The sequence below is a fragment of the Rattus norvegicus genome, chromosome 11, assembly GCF_036323735.1.
Source record: "Rattus norvegicus strain BN/NHsdMcwi chromosome 11, GRCr8, whole genome shotgun sequence".
Classification (NCBI taxonomy): Eukaryota; Metazoa; Chordata; class Mammalia; order Rodentia; family Muridae; genus Rattus; species Rattus norvegicus.
The window spans coordinates 3974613-4000445 of NC_086029.1; the positions used below are offsets into that span (position 1 = coordinate 3974613).

A 25833-nucleotide genomic window follows, 5' to 3' on the forward strand; every position below is an offset into this window, starting at 1 on the left:
CCTTCTGTTCTTTCCAGCTTCTTCTGTTTTCCTCTTCTCCTCTGCAGATTGCTTTCTCATGTTACGTATATAGTCTCTAAGTTATCCCTCTATACATTTCTTCTCAGCGCAGATCTTTTTGGCTCAGTTCTACTAAGCTCACTTCTCCATAGCTCAAACCGGACTTTTCAGCTCAGCCCCTCTCCAGGTCAGTCCATCTGTCTCTGTCCTTCCCGTTCAGTCCTTCTCCCTCAGTCCTTCTGTGTGTCTTCTCTTTCTCCTCAGCGCTTAAACATATTTCAGAATACATGATCCCGTGTTACTATTTTCATCACAAGTTCATATGAAAGATCAAAGCATCAATTGAAATATAATTTGCAACCAAGAATGTTTACATGAATATCCATCAGGAGTAATTATCTGGCTAAACATTCATCACCAGTGTCAGCTCTACAGGTTCACTGAAGCTAAAACCATAGTTGATAAAGAAGTTATTTACAGATAAACCCAGTCAGTATCTTTTCCTCTGTCCTTGCACCTGTAACAAATCATTTGTTCTCTTTTTATGACTCTTGATGACTGTTTTGCAACATCTTGGAATGTGTTCTGAGTAGGAGAAAGTCTGTTTACTATCTCAGAACAATTAACTGGTGACACCTGGGAGACTGGCAGGGTTGTCACTGCAATTCTGACTAATAGAAAGAGACTTATAGCAGTCCCAGTATAAAAGAGCTTAATACCCATTGATATAATTTTAGGACTTATTGTAGGATCATTATTAAGACTAAAAAATTCATCCATTTGTCTGTATAACATCACTACGGGACAGTACAACTTCGTAGGCCTGCAGAGATCTGCTCCAAAGGGGTGTGCTATTACTCAATGATTGTTGTATTTGTCTAATAATAACAACAGGAATAGCATTTTAATAGCAGGAAACTTTCCCAAAATAAATCCCTTACAGCCTTCTTAATAAGGGCGAACCAGTTGTGGATTATAAAATAATCCGAGGCTGTCCATCTCAGGATGATCACATGCTAGTTATTAGCTTGTCCTGTTATGGCTCCTGACACTTTCTTCTCAGTCCCACATGGAACCCTCTCCAAAACTGATAATATGATCCATCACAAAACAGGCCTCAACAGATACAAGAAGAATGAATTAATCCCATGCATCCTATGAGATCACTACAGACTAAGAATGGTCTTCAATAACAACCAAAGACCCATATATATATATGGTAGCTGAGGAATGCTTTACTCAATGAGAACTTGTTCAAGGAAGAAATAAAGAAAAAAATTGAAGACTTTTTAGAATTTAGTGAAAATGAAGGCATAACTTGGGAACACAAAAAACTCATAGTTCTGAGATCCTCCACAAAGAAACATGAGCCATGATACACTAGCAGTTTGACTGAACACCTGAAATCTCAGAACCAATAAAAATCCAAATAGACCAAGAGGACTATACAGCAGGAAATACTCAAACTCCGGACTGAAATCAACCAAGAAGAAACAAAAGGAATTATATAAAGAATCAACAAAACCACTAGCTGGCTCTTTGAAAAATCCAGAAATAGGTAAATCCTTTATATTCAAATTAAAAATAACAAAATCAGAAGTGAAATAGAGATATAACAATAGAAAATGAGGAAACTCAAAAAATTACCAGATCCTACTATAAAAGCCTACACTTAACAAAACGGGAAAGTTAGGGTTAAATGGATAATTTTCTAGACAGATACAAGGTATCAAATTTGAATCAGTATCAGATAAACCATCTAAATACTCCCATAACTCATAAAGTAGTAGAAGCAGTCATTAAATGTCTCCCAACCAAAGATCCCAGGACCAGAAATGTTTAGTAGAGAATTCTCTCAGACGGTCATAGAATACCTAATAACAATATTCTCCAAACTATTCCACAAACTAGAAATAGAAGGAACACTACACAGTTCCTTCTCTGATAACTAAAGCAAACAAAGACCCAACAAAGAAAGAAAATTTCACACCAATTTATTCATGAATTATCCTGCAAAAATTCTCAGTAAATTTCTTGCAAGCAAAATCCAAGAACACATCAAAACAATGATCCATCATGGTCAAGTTTGCTTCATCCTGGAGATACAGGGATGGTTCAGTATATAGAACCTGATCACTAATCAAACTAATCTCACTATAAAAACAAATTCAATGAAAGCAAAACAATCAATCATCTCATTAGATGCTGAGAAAGCATTTTACAGAACCTGCCCCTTCATGTTAAAAGTCTTGGAAATATCATAAATTCCAGGACCATACTGAAGCACAGTAAACGCAATATACAGCAAACCAGTAGCCAACATCAGACTAAATGGAGAGAAACTTAATGCAATCCCACTAAAATCAGGAACTAGACAAGGACACCCACTCTCTCCTTATCTTTTTAACATAGTGTTTGAAGTCCTTGCCAGAGTAGTTAGAAAACCAATGGAGGTAAAGAGGTACATATTGCTAAGGAAGTATTCAAAATGTCACTATATGCAGATGATGTGGTAGTATACTTAAGTGACCCCACAAATTCCACCAGTGAACTTCTAAGCCTGATAAACAACTTTAGCAAAGTGGCAGAGTATAAAATTGATTCAAACAAATCAGTAGCCTTCCTCTATCAAAAGAGAAACAGGCTGAGAAAGAAATTACGGAAATGACACCCTTGACAATAGTCAGAAAGCATATAAAATACATCAGTGTGTGTTTATCCAAGCAAGTGAAAGATATATTTGACAAGAACACATGTCTCTGAAGAAATAAATTGAAGATCTCAGAAATTAGAAAGATCTCCCACGTTCGTGTATTGGCAGGATTAATATTGTATAAATGGCCATTTTGCTAAATGCAACCTACAGATTCAATGCAATCCCCATCAATATTCCGACTCAATTCTTCACAGTCATAGAAATGGCAGTTTGCAAATTTATTTGGAATAAAATAAATCCCAGGATAGAGAAAACTATTCTGAAAAATAAAAGCATTTTGGGGAAATCACCATCCCTGAGCTCAAGTTGTATTACAGAGCAATGGTGATGAAAAACTGTATTGTATTGGTATAGAGACAGGCAGGTAGATCAATGGAATAGAATTGAAGACGCAGAAATGAACCCACACAGCTATGGCTACTTGAAAATTGATAAAGGATCTAAAACAATCCAGTGGATAAAAAGATAGCATTTTTTTTAAAAAATTGTGCTGTTTCACCTGAAGGGCAGAATGTAGAAGAATGCAAATCAATCCATTCCTATCTCCTTGTACAAATTTCAAGTAAAAGTGGATTAAACTCCTCCACATAAAGATCACCAGTGGAAGGGGAAGCCCTGGGTCCTGCTATGACTGAACCCCCCGTGAACGTGATTGTTGGGGGGAGGGTGACAATGGGGGGAGGGTGGGGATGTGAACACCATAAAGAAGGGGAGGGGGAGGGACTAGGGGGATGTTTGTCCGGAAACCGGGAAAGGGAATAACACTCGAAATGTAAATAAGAAATACTCAAGTAAATAAAAAAAATAAAAAAAAAATACCTCCAAATAAAACCAGATACACTGAAACTATCTGATGAAAAAGCAGGGAAAAGCCTTGAACACATTGGTACTCGAGAAAATTTCCTGAATAGAACACCATAGGCTTTTGTTCTAAGATCAAAAATTGAAAAATGAAACTTCACAAAATTTCAAAGTCTCTGTAAGGCAAAGGACACTGTCATTCCTTCCATACAGCAACTAACACATTGGGAAAAGATCTTTACCAATCCTATATCCGATGGAGCACTAATATCCAATATATACAAAAAACTCCATAAGCTATCCTCCAGAGAATCAAATAACACTATTTAATAGTGGGCTACAGTTCTAAACAAACATTCTCAGCTGATGAATACTGAATGGGTGAGAAGCACCTAAAGAAATCTTCAACATCCTTAGTCATAAGGGAAAAGCAAATCAACACAATCCTGAGATCTACCTCATACCAGTCAAAATGGCTAAGATAAAAAGTCAGGAGACAACAGACTCTGGCAAGGGTGTGGAGAGAAAGGAACACTCTGTCCCTGTTGAAATTGCAAGCTCTTAAAACCACTCTGCAAACCAGGCTGGAGGGTCCTCAGAGAATTGAACATAGTATTTACTACCTGAGGACCCAGCTGTACCATTCGATGGCATATACCCAAAACTTGCTGCAACCTACAACAAGGACACGTGCTCCACTATGTTCATAGCAGCCTTATTTATAACAGACAGAAGCTGGAAAGAACCCAGATGTCCCTCAAAAGAGACACAGATTCATATAATGGGGTCCATTTACACGATGGTGTGGTACTCAGCCATTAAATAGAATGACTTCATGAAATTCATAGGCAAATGGATCAAACTAGAAAATATCATCTTGAGCGAAGTAACACAAACACAAATAAATGCAAATATCATGCACTCACTGGTAAGTGGAAATTAGCCCAAGAGCTCAGAATATCCACAATAAACTCATATACACTCTGCAGCTCAACAAGAAAGGACAAAGAGGGATGGCTTCAATCCCAATTAGAAGGGGGAAGAAAATTATCATGGGAGGCACATGGAGGAAGGACCGTGTGTGGGAGAGGGGAGTGAAATGGAAATACAGGAGAGCAGGATCAGATGTGGGAAGAGACAGGAGAGAAGCACAGAGGACCAGGAGAATGAGTATAGAAAGAAGGAACAGTGGAGGACGGTGTAACCTATAGAATGTCCCAGATACTAGGGATGCGACAGGTTCCCTGGACCCAACACTGATGACATTGGCCAACATCAACACCAACAGTGAGATTGAACCTGCAGACACCCCCTGCAGTAGATAGACATGACCACAGTGTAAGGATGGGACACACACCCATCTCTTATTAAATCAGAGTTATCTGTGTCTATTGAAATGCAGGGTAAATATGGAGCAGAGGCTGAAGGAAAGGGCATCAGGAGATCTGCAGACACCAAACCGGACACTGTTGCTGATGCTGAGATGTGCTTGCAAACAGGAGTCTGGTGTGGCTGTCCTCTGAGAGGCTCTGCCAGAACCTGACTGACACAGATTCAGATATTCACAGCCAACCATTGAACTGAGCCTAGAGATCCCAATGGACGATGTAGGGGAAGGGCTGAGGGAGATGAAGGAGACTGTAATTAACAACAATATCCATTAACCAGACCCCTCAGGGCTCCCATGGCCCTAACCACCAACCATAGACTATACATGGTCTGGTACCCTACGTATGTAGCAGAGGACGGCCTCATCTCATATCAGTGGAAGGGGAAGCACTTGGTCCTTTGGATGCTTGATGTCCCAGAGAAGAGCGATTCAGAGAAGAGTGATTCTAGAGGGTGAGGAAAGAATGAGTGGGAGAGTTGGGGAGTCACCCTCAGAGACAAAGAGGAGGAGTATGCGGTGGTGGGGTTTATTAACAGGGACTGGAAAAGGGTTAATATTTCCAATGAAAACAAATACAATGGTTAATGATACTAATAATAAAGGAGTAGTATTTTCCATACATTATTTTACTGCACAGGTTAGCTTGGAACATTTATTGTTGCGTAGATGCGTATTTCTTCCTACAGTTCCTGATATCTTGTTTCTCTGAGGAGTGTAGACTTAGATCTTCCTCTTCATTCAAAGAAGGCATAACACTTAACTCCTTTCTCCAAGCAAGGGTGATTGTAGATATGTCTGTAAAAGGCAGGAGGCATTTGTACACTCTAATTGGGGGTCACCTAAAGAATTATTTACAAGCAAAGCTTGTAACACAAACACTTTGTGTTCAATCAACTTACCAGTATTGATAACATCCCAAGACTTCTGGGCAGGCAACTGCATACGATGTCAAGAGACATTTAGAATTTCAATATATGTGACTAGAGAAAATACTTTCCATTGTTTATCATACTCAATATTTCAAAAATATCATCACGGAATGAATATTAAAAGCTTTAGGACAAGAAGAAATAGTGAGTGAGACATCAAGGCAGAAGCGTCACAGTAACACCTGGATCTCACATGGAATTCTAATATCAATCCCACGCATTCTGTGCTCTATTCACATTCTATCACATGCTCATTCCCTAACACAGTCCACCAGTCATTTTCTAGTCCCTGCAGTCTCTGAGGAGCAAGGGTCTGGATCAGCCTTTCCCACTCGGTTATGAGGTTCCAAGACACATCCCTGCACCAAAGCTGGTGTAAGAGGCGCTTGACCGCACAGTCTCCGAAGCACCCTTTGCCCTTTCCATTCATGTTGCTCCTTCAGGTATCACTTGTCACGACCCCTGACAGTGTGCACAAAACAGGTAGCACTCTGGACTCAAAGGAAGACAGTCGACATGGTTCCTCCTCATTCAGAAAGCTTGGATGATCGCCCGCTACTACAAGCAGAACTGACAAGTGAGGCATCTCCTGGCTGGGCCGTCAGACCTCACGACTGCCCCGTGCAGACCTGGCGACTACCCCGTGCAGACCTCGAGACTGCCCGATTCACACCTCGCGACTGCCCCATTCAGACCTCGCGACTGCCCCGTGCAGACCTCGAGACTGCCCTGTGAAGACTTCGTGACTGTCCCATTCAGACCTCGCAACTGCCCCGTGCAGACCTCTAGACTGCCCCATTCAGACCTCGCAACTACCCCGTGCAGAGCTCTCTACTTCCCCATTCAGACCTTGCTACTGGCCCATGCAGACCTCACAAATGCCCCGTGCACACCTGGCGACTGCCCCGTGCAGACCTCGCGACTGCCCCATGCAGACCTCACAAATGCCCCGTGCAGACCTGGCGACTGCCCCCGTGCAGACCTCGCGACTGCCCCGTGCAGACCTCGCGACTGCCGCATGCAGGCCTCGCTACTGCCTCGTGCAAACTCGAGGACAGCCCCTCTCGAGCTTTGGTTGTTTCCTGAGATCAATGGTCACTCGAGATTTCCCTGCTTTGCCTTCCGGACTTGTCCACAGTTCTTGGGAGAGAGAGAAATACTCAAAGGATACAGCTCGACTGATGCTCACCATGACTCACCACTGCCGAGTACTTTCACTGCCCCTTCACGGGGTAGTGTTTAGAGAGGACAGAGAGCCTCATCCCGGACTTTACCCTCTGACAATGCACCAGCGATTTCCCAGCCTCCATGGCCTGGGAACCCCTTCAGTGTCCCCCAAGATGTTTATAACCCCGGAGTGTAGCATGGGAATCAGTTGAAGGATTCCCAGCCTCCTCAGCCTGGAAGCCCATTCAGTGTCCCCAAAGCGGATTATAACACCGGACTCAAAGGGGAAAGAACTTGAAAGTTTCCCAGCTTCTCCCCCTTGAGAACGCCTTCAGGGTCCTCCAACCGGATTATAACATCCTACCCCAACGGGGGAAGCACTTGAACAGCAGAGACCCGAGCGACTTTCCACCTCCGGGACTATTTAGTCAGACTGGGCACAAGTTCAGATGCTCAAAACCCTAGGAAGACCAGAGATTCAAAAAACCTGATGTTCGTATTATAGAAATGCTTCAGAAACTCAAAGATCATACAAAGGCTTCAGTCAATAAGAGGGCCCTAGAACCCAGAAGGGAACTGACAGAGAGAAGAAATGGACAGTTCCACTTCCTCTGAGGGTTCCTGAGAGCATGAGTAAACCACTGACCAAGGATAGGAGATTACTGAGTAACCCACTGGCATAATATATATGTCGTATGTATGTAGTATGTGTATAGTATGTATGTGTGTAATATGTGTGTATATATGTAGCATGTATGTATGTATGTATGTTTGTATATATGTATGAACACGCATATGCAGTGACCCACGGAGATCAGAAGAGGGCATCAGACTCCCTAGACTTGGGTACCATCTGATATAGTTGCAGGGAACTGAACCTGGGTCCTCTGAGAGGAATGCAAACTATTTTAACCGACATTACTTCAGTTTACCATTATTTGTGATACATCTTACCATCCATTGTGTCTTGTACTATGCAGTGTTCGTTTCTTATTGCAATAGTGTCCCTTCATTGAGACTGGGTTTTGACGGTATGTTGAACATGTAATAGCAGCATGGCAGAAGGATAGCGTGGGGGGTTGTGCTCTGATGCAAAGAGGGACATTGCACTAACTGCTCAGTCACTGTCTCTGCTGGCCTGCACTCTGCAGCATGTGCTTCCTGTGAAGACAACAGCTTTCCGTGTTGCCTGAGCTGACAGCCCTTGCAGCCTCCTCTAGGTCCTCCTCTGTACATCCCCAGGGGATCATCCTGAGTGATCCCTGAAGGGAAATCCCCGATAAAAATTCCCCAGTGCTTACTAGAACCTCAGGCTAAAGCCCAAACTCCTGGTTGGGAAATAAAACCAGCTCCCAGTCCACCACAGCCTGACATCGGGACCCATCCATCCTGCCTGCCATTCAGCCCACTGACGCTTCTATTCTGATAGGGTCGATGTTCATATTGGATTAGGGGCCCAGCACACTCCAGGGTGGCCTTCATTATAACCACTTACATCTGCAATGACTCTACTCCAGTGGATATCACAGCCTGAGCAGCCAGGAGTTAGGATGAAAAGAGAGGCTGGTGCATAAGCCAGACACTCACCCTGTCTGGGATACTGACTTACTTTATTAAATGATTTTAAAAATGTATAAAATATTAGAGAAGTTCACACCCGAAGAATGGATTAGCACTTTCATGTCTTTAATTCCTTCACCTGCTCTCTATAAGCACCTACTACATCCAGGGACTCAGATAAGCCAGAATTCATTCCCTGTTTCCACTCTAGATAAGGCACAGGTAATCTGTCGAAAACTGCAAAGCTGAGACTTTAGGAAACCTGTTGGAGACATCAGTTCAGGAAGCCAGATGCCCTGGCCAAGGCCTTCGAGATGGGGCTTCACAGAGATGGCAGATTTGGAAAGACGACAAGGTTGAAGACGTGATGCCTTTCTTGCTAAGGAATTGGAGAACTTCCCTTCAGAGAAGATGGCTTCAAAGAATGAAGTCTCCAAGCACCTCTCCTTGGAACAAGTGCTTGTTCCTATGGGGGTTGGGGGGGGGACGGCTGCATTTCAACCTCAGGCACTGGAGAGTGACGGGTCCAGAACTTCACGAGTCATCTCAGTGTGCGATGACTTAGGTGGAGAACCACTAGCTTCCTCACTTCAACTACACCAAGGAAGGATGCTCTGCTCTGTCTCGCTGCCTTGGAAAGACACCTTCATCCCTGTTGTTCATGCCCAAGGCTTCCTGTGGTCCTCACCTGTTTGCTTCTGAGTCAGCTGAGGTGTGTTGACATACCTCACTGTGTGCGAGCTTTCCTTAAGAGCTCTAACCACCCAACCCGTCCTGTACACTCCATCTCTATTGTTCTATTTAGCTTGATTTTTTTTAAACAAAACTTGAGCGGGAAGTGGATTTCTCAAATGTCTAATGCTTGCAGTCTTCTAAAGTTGAGGCCCAGGTGAACGAAATGAATTGTGGACAGTAAATCACACAGACAGATCTTTATGCCTATTTTCTTGGCTTTCGAGGATGTTTAAAATGTGGTGTTTGGGGGAAGGAAATTACAACATGGTAGCAACAACGAACCATCATGTGTCTCCATTAAGGTTTGTTTTGTTCAAAGTGACAAATGCTCCTCCCATGACTCCATATTGAAGGAGGTGAAGAGGTGAGCTAGGTCCATAAAACAATGGCCTTAGGACCCAGGGCTGGCGGTTGTCTTCCCCAGGTTGTCCTTCAAATATATCTTGCCACTAACCGGTTATAGCTGCGGTTCACAACCTGTGTGTGGGTCACAATCCCTTTGACAAACTTCAGTCTCCAAAATGATTCCCGACTATGGTTCATTACAGTAGCGAAATTACAACTATGAAGAAGCAACAAGAATAATTTTGTCATCAAGGGAAGTAACAACATAGGAACTGTCTTAAAGGGGGCAGCATTAGGAAGGTAGATCACTTAATTATAGTCCAAGAAAGAGCGTCTAGCTATGGGCCAAATAAACAAAATACAGGATCTCCAGCATGCCAGTGACAAGGGATAAGGTGCAAGCTGGGGAGAAAGTTTTATGGGAAGCAGTGTCTACTGTGAAATTACCAGCACGTACATGACAGCCCATAACCCATGTTTGGAGGGATAATGACAGGACACAGGGAGGTTCCCATGGCTCCAGCCACATATATAGCAGAAGATGGCATTGTCTGCATCAATAGGAGGACAATACCTTGGTCCTGTGAAGGGTCAGTTCTCCAGTGTGGGGGAATGCCAGGGTGTTGAGGTGGGAGTGGTTGGGAGGAAGAGCATCCCCATAATAACAAGGGGAGAGGGAAATGGGAAAGGGGAGAACCAGGAAAGGGGATAACATGTGTGGGATGCCTATGATAGCCAGGGACAGTGAGTTTTGGTTTCAGTAAGGGACTTTGTCTCAAAAACTAAAAAAGAGGAAGATGAATGAAGAGATGTGCAGGGTCTCCCTCTGTTCATGCACATACACAGAAATACGTGTAGACACACACACACACACACACACAGCTGCATTAGGAGAAACACTCAAAGAATTTGAGTTTAGGATTTAGGTTGTCTTTTGGGTGTCCGATCGCACCTTTCCTTCCATAAATTTCACGTGGAAAAGTCATTCGAAGGCATGCATGTCAGATACTTTCCTCATTAACATGAAACCAGTTTTCTCCCAACCTATAGGTTTTGAGTTGTGATAGAAGTCATAGACCCAAGACACAGATACACCTGAAAGGAAGAGCTAGATATTTGAGCTAAGAATTTGCATTCCAGGGCCAAGGTCTATGATGTCACGGAATGCAGAAGGTGGTCCATAGAACTGAGTACTTCTCGGTGCCTCGCAGTGTCCCTGACTCCCAAAGAGGGCTGCTGAGAATAAGTATACAAAAATAGACTCTAGGATAGCTACATGTGACACTCTCCTTGATTGTTTTATCAGTGACATGAAGTTTTCTTTCTCACAAAGAGAATAGGTCATCAAGCGTCTATGCTGTCCATGGCCACACCAGGTCCGTGTGAGGGTCCACACCCTCTCCAGGCTCTGTGGATGGGGCCAAGAGAACCCTACAGGGCTCAGTGATGCACTGACTCTAATTCACATGGCCCTGACATGAAGAGGGTGCATATTGACTCTTCTTGTTGTTGCTATGACAAAATACAAAGTGAAAACTTAACGAAGACAGGAGTGCTTGTCAACAGGAGTCTGATATGGATGTCTCCTGAGAGGCTCCGCGAGAGCCTGACTGATACAGATGAGGATGCTTACAGCTAATCATACCACTGAGCACCCGGACCCCAATGGAGGAGGAGTTAAAGAATGTACTGGAGGAGCTGAAGGGGTTGCAACCCCATAGGGAGAGCAACAATATCAACCAACCAGACCCCCCCAGAGCTCCCAGAGACTAAACCACCAACCGAAGAGTATACATGGAGGGTCCCACAGCTCCAGCCACATATATAGCAGAGGATGGCATTGTCTGCATCAATAGGAGGAGAAGCCCTTGGCCCTCTGAAGCCTCATTTCCCCAAAATGGGGGAGTGCCAGTTTGTTGAGATGGGAGTGGGTGGGAAGAAAAGCATCATCACTGAAGCAGGGGGAGAGGATGGGAGAGAGGGGATCCAGGAAAGTGGATAACATTTGAAATTTAAATACATAAAATTCCAATAAAAAAAAAGAGACAGGATGTGTTTATTTTGACCCATTGTTTGAGCTGGTACCATCCATCATGATGGGGAAAGCATAACAACTGGAGTGTGATGGTCACATTGCAGACCTGGAGGGTGTTCAGCTTTCTTCCTTCCTTTCTTTCTTTCTTTCTTTCTTTCTTTCTTTCTTTCTTTCTTTCTTTCTTTCTTTGCTTGTTTGTTTCTTTCTTTGTTTCTTTCTTTCTTTGTTTCCTTGTTTTAAATTCCATATATGGGTGTTTTCCCTTCCTTTTATGTATCTGTATAAAAGATACATATACAGAAGCCAAAAGAAACTTAGGGAAGAAAAGCAGGAATAGCTGCCAATAAGACATGGGAGGCCATAGGGCTCAAGTCGGTTTCCCTCACGACCACATGTGTATTCATCAAGACAGGAGACAGGAGCAGGACACAGAACTGAACAAGAGTAATCAGTGCTTGTGAGCCACCATGTTGGTGACAGGGTCTGAACTTAGGTCCTCTGCAAGGGCAGTAACGGTTCCCAACTACCAAGACACCTGTCCAGTCACACACAATCATTGTCTATACAGCCCCCAAACACAGCACAACTTGATGTGTGTAAACACGCATACTAGACGTGCGGTGTGATTTATTTGTGTGAATGTTCAGTCAGTGTGATACAAACGCTCCTGTGTTCATAAATTTTGGCATAGCCGTTTTCACTTGGAGGTTCTCTTCATTCTCAGCTTTGGTGTTTACATACATCTTCAAGAGAGGAACCGCCCTGTCAGCCTACCCGTGCCTCCCCCCCATTTGAAGCTTTGCCTGCCTTTCTTCACTAAGTGAAACACCACCTCAGACTCTACTCTTTCATTTTGTTCAGTGTAGTAGACTCTCCTCAACCATAAAATGGAGTCCCAGATGCAAAGGGAAGAAGGATTGCTGCTTGTTACTTTTCTTTTACTTGCTTTTTCCCACTACCAGTAGTTTGAACTTTTGTCCCATTCAGTGGCAGGTACTTAATTCAGCCAGCCTTTTGAGAAGGGCTGTGGGTGGAGTGTGTTAAAAGGAAAATTACTGGAGAGAACTCACTGTGATTTTGACGATTAATACAAAGTGTTTATTGACTTGATTTTTCAGTTACACAGAACCATGGAGGGCACTGAGTCGATCGAACTAAAACTTCACATCTGACAATTTGCTCCAAGGAACTAAAAAACCTTAAAGACAAAATTGATCGAACAAAATAAGCCCTAAGTTGTAATGATTGACCCTCTATAAAGAGAAACATTAAACTTTTTTTTAAAAAGATGATTTTGATGTTTTTGTTTAACAATTTCATATACTTATATAATGAGTTTTAGTCATTTCCTTTCTGTATTTCCCTTCCCAATTCCCCTCCCTCATCCCCCTTCCTCATACTCCCATCCCCTCCTTCAGTTCTCCCTTTCTTCCTCCCTCATCCTCCTCCGTCATCCCCTCGGTCAACCCCTTCTCTCACGCCATTCCCTCTCCAATTGGCACCGATATTCTGAATAAGTCCCCCCTCCTATTTCAGGTCTCTTTTCTGCATGTAAACATAAGTTTAATTAATCACATGAGTACAGAGGTATTCGACAGAACAACTTATTATGGGTACAGGAATGTAGAAGGTAGTAAAGCAGAAATTTCTGGTTTGTTGGGAGACTCAACTGTGTCATGGATGTTGTACTGGAAACTGTCTTTGGAGAGTATGTTTTGCTGAGAACAAAAACATGGTGTTTCTGGTAGCTGCCTGGGAAAAGGGCATGTGATGTTGAGAAAGGATACGAGTATAACCCTGGACAACAGTGGGCAACACCACGGCATTGGCTTGCCTTGACACTCTTTGCTGATGCTCAATGGACTTTGATGACACTGGTCTTCATGGACCATGCTGTGGCATTGGTTCACCTTTTCTTCTTCAGTGACCATTGTTTGTCATGACGTTGTAGAGAGAAAAGCTCCAGAGAACTTCTTGTGGTGACATTGTTGTGGCTTCTTGCTGCCTCCTCGAACCCAGGCCAATTGGAAGAGCTCAGCAATTTCTTCTGGGTTGAACTGTCCTTGGTGATTCGTGAATGGTGTTTGCAAGTAGATGGACCTCCGTCTGCTGATTCATGTCAACTGAACTGATATCCTGATGATGAAGATTGAAATCGCCCCAGAGAACTATTTCTAAGAAGGTCCACACCGTCCTTTGTTTGCCCTATTATTGTTTCCTTTCCACTACCTCTGGTGGGTGGTGGGCTAGAGGAAGGTTAAAGGGTTTAAAAACTCTTACTAAAGTAGGTCTTGAAAGATCTAAGCCTGCAGGATAGAACCATCCTCCAATAAATGTTGATTGCCAAGGGAGGGGAGGGTCTTTATGGCCTCTCCCATCTGTAATGAAGTGTTGAGGGGCCCAGTCTTGTCCCCGTGACCATAGCTGCCATCAGTTTAAGAGTTCAATGACTAGGTCCAATCTAATAGATATCCTTTTGCTATCCACTTCCCCATCTTCTGGTTCATATATTCCTTCCACCCACTCTTTCATGATGTTCTCTGAGCTGTGGAGGAGAAGACTTAGCCGTCCTGTTTCCGCCTGAACAGTCCAACACCACTGATTCCCAGCACTTTGTCCAGCTGTACGTCTCTGCCCATGGTACTCAGAGGCTTCTTGTCTGATGAGAACTTAGTGCAACGCTGATGTGTAGATACAAATGTGGATGTTTGGAAGGAAGTTTGACAATGTATCTAGCATTAGGTTCTTTCCTAGGGCCTATATCACCCTAACCATAGGTTATTGACCAGTATGCAGAACGTGGTTTGTATTCTCTCGAGTGGATTATGCCTTGTATCCGATTGGAAAGCCACTGGTTACTCCCATGACTGTGATGCCACTAACACCTTAGGGGCACATCATGCCTGACATTTTAGCTTGAATGGTTCACCCCCGAGTAAGGTTGTAGATGATTTTCTCCCCTGGAAGCCTACATAGCACTTTCTTGAACCATGAAGGCTTGCCATTACAGAGGATGCTTCCACATCAGCTTCAGATTGACCCTTCTGTGACCTGTGACCAAATGATTCAGTGTCCTCAGCAATAGGGTCTTACCATCAAGTTCTGGAGGGCTACAAAGAACAATGGCAACAACCTGTAACGTTGTGAGGGCTTTTGGGATCTCGCTGGCCAGCAACTTTCAGGAAGACATCCCAGATCTGGCACTGTGATTTTCGCTTAATTTTGGTTTTCTGTTGGTCTGATAAATACACTCACCAGAGCCAGCTTGGGAAGGGAAATCTTCATTTCATCTTATCTGTTCCAGCCCATCATCAAGGAAAACCAAGACAGGATTGTGAAACAGGAACTACAGAGACTGCTCACTGGCTTGCTTCTAAGCTCACATTCAACTACCTTTACAGAGTCCAGAGCCACCTGCATAGGGCGGTGCTGCCCACAGTAGACCAGGCTCTCCAACATCAGTGAACAGTCAAGGAAATGCCACCTGGACGTAGTCAAGGCCAATCTGATGGAAGAGGCTCCTCGAGGGAGGTTCTTTCCTACAAGACTAGCCATCACAAGAAATCAATGAAATTAAAAAAAGAAAAGAAATCAATACCTTCAGGGGGAGCATGGCTTATCCATGGAGGGTGCCTCCATGTGAACGCAACAGTTGATCTTGTAGATATATTCTGTAACATGTTTTATAACCCCTCTCACCAAACCCCATTCTAACCCAATCACCTAAGGGGAGATGGAGTGGAAAGTAAGTTTTAAAAACATAATTGGAGCACAAAGAAATGCTTCTTGGAAATAAAGCAAAATAGGACGCATTTCTGCATCCTAGATGCTTTCCTCGCATCATCTGTGCAAAGATAATGAAAACCGTAACGTTCCAGGTACAATTATTTCCAATGTTACAAATCATATAAATAATACTGCTTATCATTCATAAAACACATTGGCACTAATCGTTTTGATGTGTTTTTCTAACTCACTGCTAATGTAGATCTGATGAACTGGAATTGTTCTCCTGCTCATTTATATATGAGGGAAGTGAGGTTTAAACATCGAGCCAATTTCCCAATACTCTAAGCTAATAAATGGCAGAGTAAGACAGCCTCACTTTCTCTGGCTTCATGACATGGCCTCGTGAGAAATGCAAGTCAGGGTACCTTGGCAGGGAATCCCAAGGATCAGTACTTGGCAGATGAAAGTTGTCTTGGATGCAAGAGTGGGAGTGATGCTCAAGTCAGCCGAGCCCCAGCTCAGGATTCCTGAAACAGAACACCAGAACATGTTAGAGAGCCTGGAGCCTAAACTAAACATCTGGGAGTCCTTAGCAGATTGTACAGATCCAGGGCTGAGTGTTCATAAGTATGTTGGTCTTTGTGGGGGTGGGAAAGAACACTTATTTAGATCCCCACCTCCTACTATGTGCTACTACAGTGGAGGCAATGCCTTAAGTCCAAGGTTTTTTTTTTTGTTCCTGTGTGTGTGTGTGTGTGTGTGTGTGTGTGTGTGTGTGTGTGTGTGTACATACATGCACGTGCAGTGTATAATGTAGGGACTAATCCATTTTCTCTTCTACCTTATTCATTGAAGCAGCATTTCTCTGTCAAACCCAGAGGTCAACAATATGACTAGTCTTGACAGCTGTCTTGTCATGGGGATCTGCCCTATCTCTACCTCCCTGGACTGGGATTCTGTGTGGGCCACAAAGCCTAGCCATCATTTACCTGAGACCTGTGAGCCATCTCCTCAACTGCTAAGGTTCAAGTCCCGGTGTTGGACTCATCTCTTTTACTTTTGTTTTCTTATTTTTTCCCCGTCTAGGTCATAATATCAGAACCAGGTTAAGGTATGACTGGCTTACTCAAACAATCACTCAAATCACTCCACACAAATGTGTTCTAATAAGGAGGAGGACCCTGCTGACTCTCTGTTCTGTAAAGTCGTACCTTAACAGATGAGTTAAAGGATGGGATTATCCTAGTGGGTGATTGTGGATGCTGTTGTTGATGTTGAGGGAGGCTGGCAAAAGAGGGGCCACAGCTGAGTCACTTATAATAACAGAGACAAAGCTGAGTGTGGTAGTGCATACCTATGTTCTCAATACTCACGAAGATCACAAGTTCAAATCCAGCCGGGGCTACATAGTAAGTCTAAAGACAGCCTGGGCTACATCGCAAATCAAGGCCTGCCTGGGCTACAGAAAAGTCCAAGGCCAGCCTGGTCTACATCATAAATCAAGGCCAGCCTGGTCTACAGAGTAAGTCCATGGCCAGCCTGGGCTACATGGCAAATCAAGGCCAGCCTGGTCTACAGAGTAAGTCCATGGCCAGCCTGGGCTACATAGTAAGTCCAAGGCCAATCTGGGCTACATAGAAAGTCCAAGGTCAGCCTGGGCTTACTTACATGGAGAAGAGTCTCCAAACAAAAAAAGTTTTTTTTTTCCTTTTTAGTTTCTGTCTCTCCTATTTCCTCTACACTGATACCAGTGCTGTGGTTTGGGGGTGTGGGCGAGAAGTTTCGTCATGTCTGATGGTCTAGGATCTCCCAAGCAGCACAGCAAACCAAACAGTGCAGCAAACAAGTCTGTTTCGATTTTTGAAGAAAAATATGACACATGGAAAGTGCTGTCTGAGGAAATGGCTCTAAGATGGGACCTCGCCTCGGGAGACTGGGCTTGGATCTTGTTCTAGTTTCCTCGTGAGAAAAACAATGGTGTTCTCAACCAGAGTCTGTGTTGGGAATGCAATGCTGTGCTTCCATTTCAACACTGCATAATCTCCATATGGCAACCCTGGAAATCTTGTCTGATATTAAAGAGATTATAGGAGAGACAAGTTGAGTATAAACACTGTCATTAAAAAGTGTTTAAACGGTGAATAATTTTTTTTTTAATTTTTGTCTGTGGTACCAGGTTCAGTGTTCTGCATAAATTCTAAAACACAGAAATTTCTTTTTTTTTTTTAAATCGCCAAACAGAATGGACCTTATAATTTTCTATCTAGGTCTAATCGAGACGTAAAAATAAAATTCTTTGCTTTAAAAAAAAAAAACTAATTGTGTTTCATTGCTTTTTTTTTGTTAATTTCTTATTTTTAGTGTTTTGTGTTTTGGAGGTCATTTTAACAATTATTTTTTCATTGAATTAATTATTTTCTTATCTTCCAGTGTAGATAAAAATTTAGGTTGCTGGTCTTTGTTTCTAATCTAAGAATTAGTGTTGTAAATAAAGTTTCCTCTTAGCACCGTCATAGTTATGTCTCACACATTTTGATAGTATGTTTCCTATCTTCTTCTTTTTTTCTTACTGTTACATAGTTTCATTATTTCTTGACATCTGTATTACTTGTGAATGTGTGATTTAATGTTTCTGGACTGGGAGACTCCTGTTGTCTCTCATTGAAGACGTCTATTTTAGTTTTGTTGTATTAGCAGAACACATCTGAGGGGCTGCAGATGCAGCTCAGTGGACAGAGTGCTCACTTGGCTCTCACACAGCTCCGGGCTCCACCTACAGAACCTCATCAGCCTGGTGTGCTGGTACATGCACACTGTCCCATTACCAGGAGGAGAACCAGGAGTTCAAAATCATCCTCGGGTGTATAGTGTGTTTGAGGCCAGCCTGGGCTACATGAAACCTGTATAAACAAATACGTCCCAAAGGACATCTTTTCTTAGGCATTTGCCACACTTTGTTCTGTGGTTTCTGAGTGTCTGAAAAGTCCAGGGTACTTGAAGGAAAAGAACATCCTTGTGCTACTCGGGACTGTCAGTCAGAGACATTGGCTGGTGACACCATCTCATCCAAGCTGGTTTTCCGCCTGCTTCTGTTGCTGATGGGCTGATGCGTGTCCACAGCTTTACTCATGATCGCCCTGCTTCCTTTTAGCTGTACCCATTCTTGCTTCCTGCTGAGGCTGTGATGGAGTTAGTTACACAAAGAATTGGGGTCTCCTTCCAGCCCACTGATTCCCTCAACAATAAGTTCTTTCTCTGTAGAAATAGTTTCTCTGTTGCCTACATTATCATAAATAAATAGAACACTCTTCTCTGTTTTATTTGGACACTGGGTTTCATTATGTAGGTAGGGCTAGCCTGAAGCTCACTGTATAAACCAGGTAGTCCTTAAACTCACAGAGATCAGCTTGCTTCTGAGTGCTGGGATTAAAGGGGCATACCTGGCTCCTTCTTTTTTTATTTTTTTTTAAATTTATCTCTATGGGGTGTGTGTGTGTGTGTGTGTGTGTGTGTGTTTGTGTGTGTCTGTGTGTGTGTTTATGTGAGTGGGTGTGTGTGTGTGTCTGTGTTTGTGTTTGTGTGTGTGTATGTGCATGTGTGTGTATGTGTTTGTGTGTGTCTATGTGTATGTGTGTGTATGTGTTTGTGTGTGTTTGTGTGTGTATGTGTGTGTGTTTATGTGAGTGGGTGTGTGTGTGTGTTTGTGTTTGTGTGTGTGTATGTGTGTGTATGTGAGTGTGTGTGTGTGATTGTCTGTGTATGTGTGTGTATGTGAGTGGGTGTATGTGTGTGTTTGTGTTTGTGTGTGTGTATGTGTGTGTATGTGAGTGTGTGTGTGTTATGTGTGTTTGTCTGTGTATGTGTGTGTATGTTAGTGTGTGTGTGTGTGTTTGTGTTTGTGTGTGTGTATGTGAGTGTGTGTGTTTTGATCAAAGAGTCCATCAGATCCTCTGAACCCCGATCCTCTGCAAGAGTATCCAGTGTTCCTAAGCAGTGAGCCGTCTCCCCAGCCCCTTCTGCTGCTCTAATCTCCACTTCATTGTTCATCTTGCCCAGATGTCTTTAATTCCTACTCTTAGTGTTCTTTTTAATTCAGTGAGTTTTTATTCGATTTTCTCTTGTTTCTTCTATTACCTCACCAAGATTTTGTGTATCCTTTTGTTTTGGAAGTTTCTCATTGACGACGCTTGAATCCTGGATTTAAAATCCTTGCTGACGATTCTGACAAGGGTTTTCTCTTGGTGCCACCACCAGGGAACTGGTTTTCCTCCTCTGCTTTTCATTTAGGGGGATTGTCATGGTATGACGTGATTTCCATTTTGACATCATTTGTCGAAGATGTCAGCAGTCCTGACACTGTGGGTGCAGAGGCTGTTTATCCTTCATAACCTTATGGTGGTGTTTTGGTTTTTCTGGATTTGCCTGATTGAATAAAAGAGATTATACCTCCAGTACATACCGACAGGCATATTTTAGAGGGGTCAGGAGGAGTGGTTCTCAACCTTCCTAACCTACCATTTTAATACAACTCCACCAACTGTACAATTATTTCATTGCTACTTCATAACTTTAATTTTGCTATAGTTATGAATTGTGATGTAAATATCTGACGTACAGGATATATGATATGTGACTCCTGTGCAAGGGCCATTTGAGCTCACAAAGGGGTCTCAATCCAAGGGTTAAGGACCACTGATCTGGACTTAGTGGGATGCACTTACCGACGTAGATGGGTTGCCCAGTGTTGCCGGGGAGAAGTCTCCATCTCTGGAAAGCAAAGGATCTTCCAAGATCAGGCTTTTTCTGGGTCCCTCTGTAATAATGGACACACTCTTGATGGTTACTGATGAATCAACTGACTCCAGGCAGTTTTCTTTTATATCCTCGAAGATGAGGATTCTAAACAGTGTTCTGCTAGCCAAAAGCAGTGGCTGAAGCTATCCCTGGCGATCTTTCCCTTACCTAATGGCTCCTTGTCCCTACAAGGCCAACAGTAGATGTCTGAGTCCCTCCCAAGCTGCACCTTTCCAACCTACACTCTTCCTCTGTGCTGTTTCTTTCACGAAGAGCACACACGCTAGCCCTGAACCCACCTTGTCCTCAGTCAGCACTAACCACCTAGTCCTCTCTGCCAGCTTCGCTTTCCCATATGACCCGGCTGCTTACAATTCTGAGGCATGTTCTTGCTTGTATGGACAAACAGAATGTCACCGATTGGCTAGTCTATAATGACGCAGATTCTGTATGATTCTGATTCAGAAGCATGTAAATCGGAGATGAAGAGACCATCGGCCGAGGAAGGAGTTCTTGTGGGATGTTGTCACCACAGAAGGGATCCAATGGGCTCAGAAGACAAGAGAGGGATCCAAACTCCCTTTCATAATTGAACCTTTTTCTACAATAGCATCATTAATGGATCTTTATTTGTAGGTCGCATCACTCTTGACCTAATCAATTCTTCACAACTACATTCCAACTGGGGATTAATCTTCAGAAAATAACTTTTGGGCAATCACATTCAAACCAGAGATGAAGGTGAATATTTGGATATCTATAGTGGGGGTGGGCATTATTCTTCCCACGTAGTGTACCCGTAAGATCTCTAACTACCTCCTTCCCCACGGGAGCCTCACTGAATGACGTGAATTCCGGGTGATTGATGAGGTACAGACACCAAAGCTCATTGCCATATCCTGTCACCAGTATCAAGCTCGAAACAGCAAGAGCCACCTGTGGGAAGGAAAATATGAATAAACTTTATGGAATCTCTAAACTATAAACCCCCAATTTAATCAAAACATTGTTTTAGACTCAGTTCTCTTATATCGATGTTCTTTAAATGTAGAATTCAGTGGCCTTGCTGGTGACTCCTTGTACAGGTTTATACTGTACATTAGCCATCTTCATCCTCACAACTCACCTCCATTTCCACCTGCACACACACACACACACAAACACACACACACACACACACACACATACACACTCACACACACACACACACACCCTGCTGCTCCCCTTCCTCATCCTAAATGTCCCCATTACTTAATATCCCTTATTAAAATCTAAATTCCGCAATCGTCTGTTTGAGTCTGGCTTGTTTCACTTAACATATTGTATTTTACCCTCCCATCCGTTTTCTGAGAACAAAACACTTTGCTCTTACACACAGATGAGAATCACATCAATGTATATAACATTTTTAAGCCATTCATCCAGTGATCAACAGCTAAGGGTATTCCAATGGCTTGTCGATTGCACACAGTTTGGCAAACAGAATGGATGTGCAGGGTCCTAGTTAGTTTTTATTTTCAGTTTGACTCCACATGGGAAGAAAGATCTTCAGCTGAGGAATTGCCTCCATCAGATTGTCCTTTGGCCAATCTGTAAGGAATTTTTTTTGATGGTTGATGTGGAAGGGTCTAGCCCACTATGGGGAGTGTCGTCCCCTATGAAGGTGGCCCTGGGTTGTATGAGAAGGAGAGAAATCTGAGTAGGTCATGGACAGCAATCCAGTACCCAGCATTTCTAAGTTGTCTCTGCTTCCTTTCCTGCCTCTAGAGTCCTGCCTGAGTTCCTACCCCAAATTCGCTCAGTAACATACTAGTAATAGAAGCCTAGAGTGAGACAAACTCTTTCCTCCTCAAGTTGATGGCTATGATGAGATTGTTCTTCTTGTTGCCTACTTCTTCTTCACTTTTTTGAAAGTTGTCTCTGTTTATTGTTCTTAGAAAGATGATATTACATGTTTTCTCATGGGCTCTCTGTCTCTCTCTGTGTTTCTCTCTGTCTCTGTCTCTTCTTCTCTCTGTATTTGTGTGTTTGTGTGTGTATATGTGTATGTTTGTGTGTGTTTCTGTGTGCATGTGTGTGTGTTTGTGTGTGTATGTATGTGTGTGTTTGGGTGTTTGGGTATGTATGAGTTTTTCTGTGTGTATGTACCTGTGTGAGTGTGTGTGTGTGCCTGTGTGTGTGTGTGTGTGTTTGTGTGTGTTTGTGTGTGTGTGTGTTTGTGTGTGTCTGCTTTCCAGGCTTAAAAAAATCCCCAAGGCTGTAAATCTCAGCAGGTGCCTAGAGAAGGAAGATGAAGGGGAGAAATGGGGGAAAAATATTGAGGTCAGCCACATAGTGGACCAACAGTCACATAATGGCAGAGGAGTGATAAGAGCAGAGAGAGAGTAAAACTCAAAGTGTGAAGGAAAATGTGGTTAAAACTAATATAGAAGGGAGAAAAAGAAGATGGTGCACTTAGAAAAGTGGTCAGATTTTAAAAAGCTGCCATAAGTTGTTAAGCTCTAAGTACATATAAAAAATTATACTGTTAAAGTGGAAGGGAATTACTGGGAAGAGGGAAGGGAGGGTCAGAGTGTGGTGGGGACAGGGGAGGGTTCTGAAAAGCATCCTTTTGAAGATCTGAAGAACTATGTGACACAAACTATTAAAGTGCCCTCTAATTTACAGGTAAATTCCATCCTTACCTTCATCCAGTATTCTGTCTACCCATATTTCAAAAATAAAATTACCACATCTATTTCATCCTGTTTTTCTGCATTTGATCTAATGAATTCCGTGTATCCAGAAGTGCTGGTAAATTTTAAAGACATTTAATATATGACTGGTCGATATCGGGTTTGTCATCAGTTTATCCCGACTTTGGAAGCAGGTCCAGGAGCTAATTTTTCCTCACTCTTTGCAAAGAATCCATAATTCATGATTGCCATTGACTTCAATACAAGGTATTTAATCCTGTCAAATTCCAGCTTTGTGTGAATAAAAATGTCTGTCCTCTAATTGAGGGTTTTGATAAAGCTAATTTTGGTGTGCTATCCAGTGGGCTGCCTCGGAGAGAGAGCCGAGCAATATTTCTGATCCGGAGAATGGCTTAAAGATAACCAAAGGAACGATAGGAGCTGGGAAAATAACCACCAAGGATGTTGGTGAATCAGAAACCAAAGACTTTTTCAGAAAAAAAAATGCATGAAATGAGATAAATGGGCAGACTGTTACTCCAGTCATCAGAATGTTTGGGTGGGGACTTTACTTTGGGCCTCCAGGAGGCTACATGAGAAGCTAAAGCCTAGATGCTGGAAGTTTCTAAGAGTAACTAGTGAAGAAACTGGCCTAAGAGGGCTTCTATGACGTAAGCAGAGCCTGGATGATGTCACAGAGCACTGGGCGGAGGTTGCGCTTCTCTTCCACTTGGGGGCGCTTGACTCCTTGAAGGTGAGTTCACTATCTTCGCAGCGGGGTGTGAAATCCAGTTCAGCTCCTGAACCCCACAATTGTTCAACAGCCTTTTGGTGCCTGACCGGTTTCCGAAGACAGAATCTGGCCGACTAGGACATTTTCTTTCGGTAAATACGTTTATGAAGATTACGGGGACCCTTGTAGCCCAGAAAGCTACAAGTTTGAACTTTAGATTTTGATTTTTGAGGCAGGGTTTTTTTGTGGGTAGCTTTGGCTATCCTGGAACTAACTCTGTAGACCAGGCTGACCTTGGTCTCACAGAGGTCTGCCTCCCTCTGCCTCTTGAGTGCTGGAATTAAAGGTGTGCTCCACCATTGCCCAGCCCTCCTATGAACTTCTGATTATGACAGAATTAGATTCAGAAGCTCAACCCTGTCTACCATTGCCTTCCTCACCTGCTCCAAAGTTCTCTTAGACAAGAGCCTTGGTCCAGCTCCCACCTTCACCCCACCCCCATTGTTCTTGCAGGCACTCACATGACAGAGGCAACAGCATTGTGTTTGGTTTAAGCAGGCGAGCTCGTCAAACACAGGCCACGGGCAAGTATGAAGCCTGAACACAGAACAATAGCCACAAGACAGTGGACCAGGATGCCGTGTCTTAACACACGAGGTCTACAGCCAAGAAGAAGAGGAGGTCTCTTAGGAGGATAAGCACACCATCCTTCCAGAAGCGGAGGAGGAGGCCTTCTCCCCAGGCCCTGGGGAATATTGTGGGCTGCAGAATTTCTCACGAATGGAAGGAAGGTGATGAGCCCATCACCCAATGGAAGGCCATCATTCTAGATCAACTGCCAATAAATCCCTCTCTCTATCTGGTCAAGTATGATGGAATTGAGTGTGTCTACAGACTGGAACTTCACAGCGATGAGAGGATTTTAAAGCTTAAGGTCTTGACTCCCAAAGTAGTGTTTCCTCAAGTGAAAGATGCCCATCTCGCAAGGGTCATGGTTGGCCGAGCTGTGGAGCATAAATTTGAGGGCAAACATGGCTCTAAGGACAACTGGAGGGGGGTGGTCCTAGCCCAGGTGCCGATCATGAAGGGCAGGTTTTACATCACCTACGAGAAAGATCCAGTCCTATACATCTACCAGCTCCTGGATGATTACACAGAAGGTAACCTCCGTATAATTCCAGAGACTCCTCCAGCAGAGGTGAAGTCAGACATTGACAGCGACATCTTAACAGGTCATTGTGTGCAGTTCACCAGAAGCGACGGGTCCAAATAGATCGGCAAAGTCATTTACAAAGTTCTAGCCAAGCCTTCCATGTACTTCATAAAGTTTGATGTTGACGTCCACATCTACATTTATAATCTGGTAGAAAAGATCTGTTAAGGTGAAATTCACAAAGTGTGGGGACGTAGATGGGTAATTTATAGGATTGGGGGGGGAAATGTTTGTTTTTCTGTGTCAGATACACAAGGGCCTTTGACAACCCCAGTATCTTTTCCAGTGGAATTTGTTTTTGCTCTAAAAATTAAAATGTGCGACGTGACGTGTTGTGTGTGAACACTTTGGTGGAGGAGACGGACTGTGGTGGATGGACTATCGAGAGGAAGCCGGAAAAGTGAAGGCTGTAAACAGTAAGTCTAATGTCACATAGACTAAAACAAACAGGACTGAGCTGGTCTGGTCTTTAGGGAGAGAAAAGAACTGGAGATGAGGCTTAGAGGAGCAGGGATGGCACGGGGGGAAAAAAAGATGGATGTTTAGGAACAGTGGAGAGAGGCCAGACATAGATAGAGTCTCTGAGGTGAAGTTTGAGGGAGAAACAGACTGTTGGGGAAAGAGGGGCAGGGAACAGGGAGGTGATCTTGGAACTCAAGGGGAAACCCAATAAACTGATCCAAGCAGACTCAGAATCAGAGAAGGTCGGGGATTGTTTGACTAATGAAACCTAATGAAACCTGTTTCTCATCTGTAGATGTATTATTTTTAATTATGTGGGTGGGGGGAGGGCATGAACACAGGAGACCACAGAGACAAGAATAGTCAGGTCCCCTGGAGCTGGAATTAAAGGTAGTTGGGAGCCATTGGACAAGAGCTCAAAGAACAAATCCATGTCCTCTTTCAAAGCAGACGAGCCCTTGATCCATTGCTTATCTCTCCAGGCCCCTAAAGTCATCTTTTTAAATACATCCAACCTTCACATGCAGAGAAGAGACCAGGATGAAGGTA

The 25833-nt window shown here is 43.3% G+C and overlaps 1 pseudogene; it reads left to right on the top strand.

The window, feature by feature from the left end:
* Positions 1 to 23542: 23542 nt before the first annotated feature.
* LOC134481042 (Y-linked testis-specific protein 1-like) lies at positions 23543 to 25305 on the top strand (annotated as a pseudogene).
* Positions 25306 to 25833: the final 528 nt, after the last annotated feature.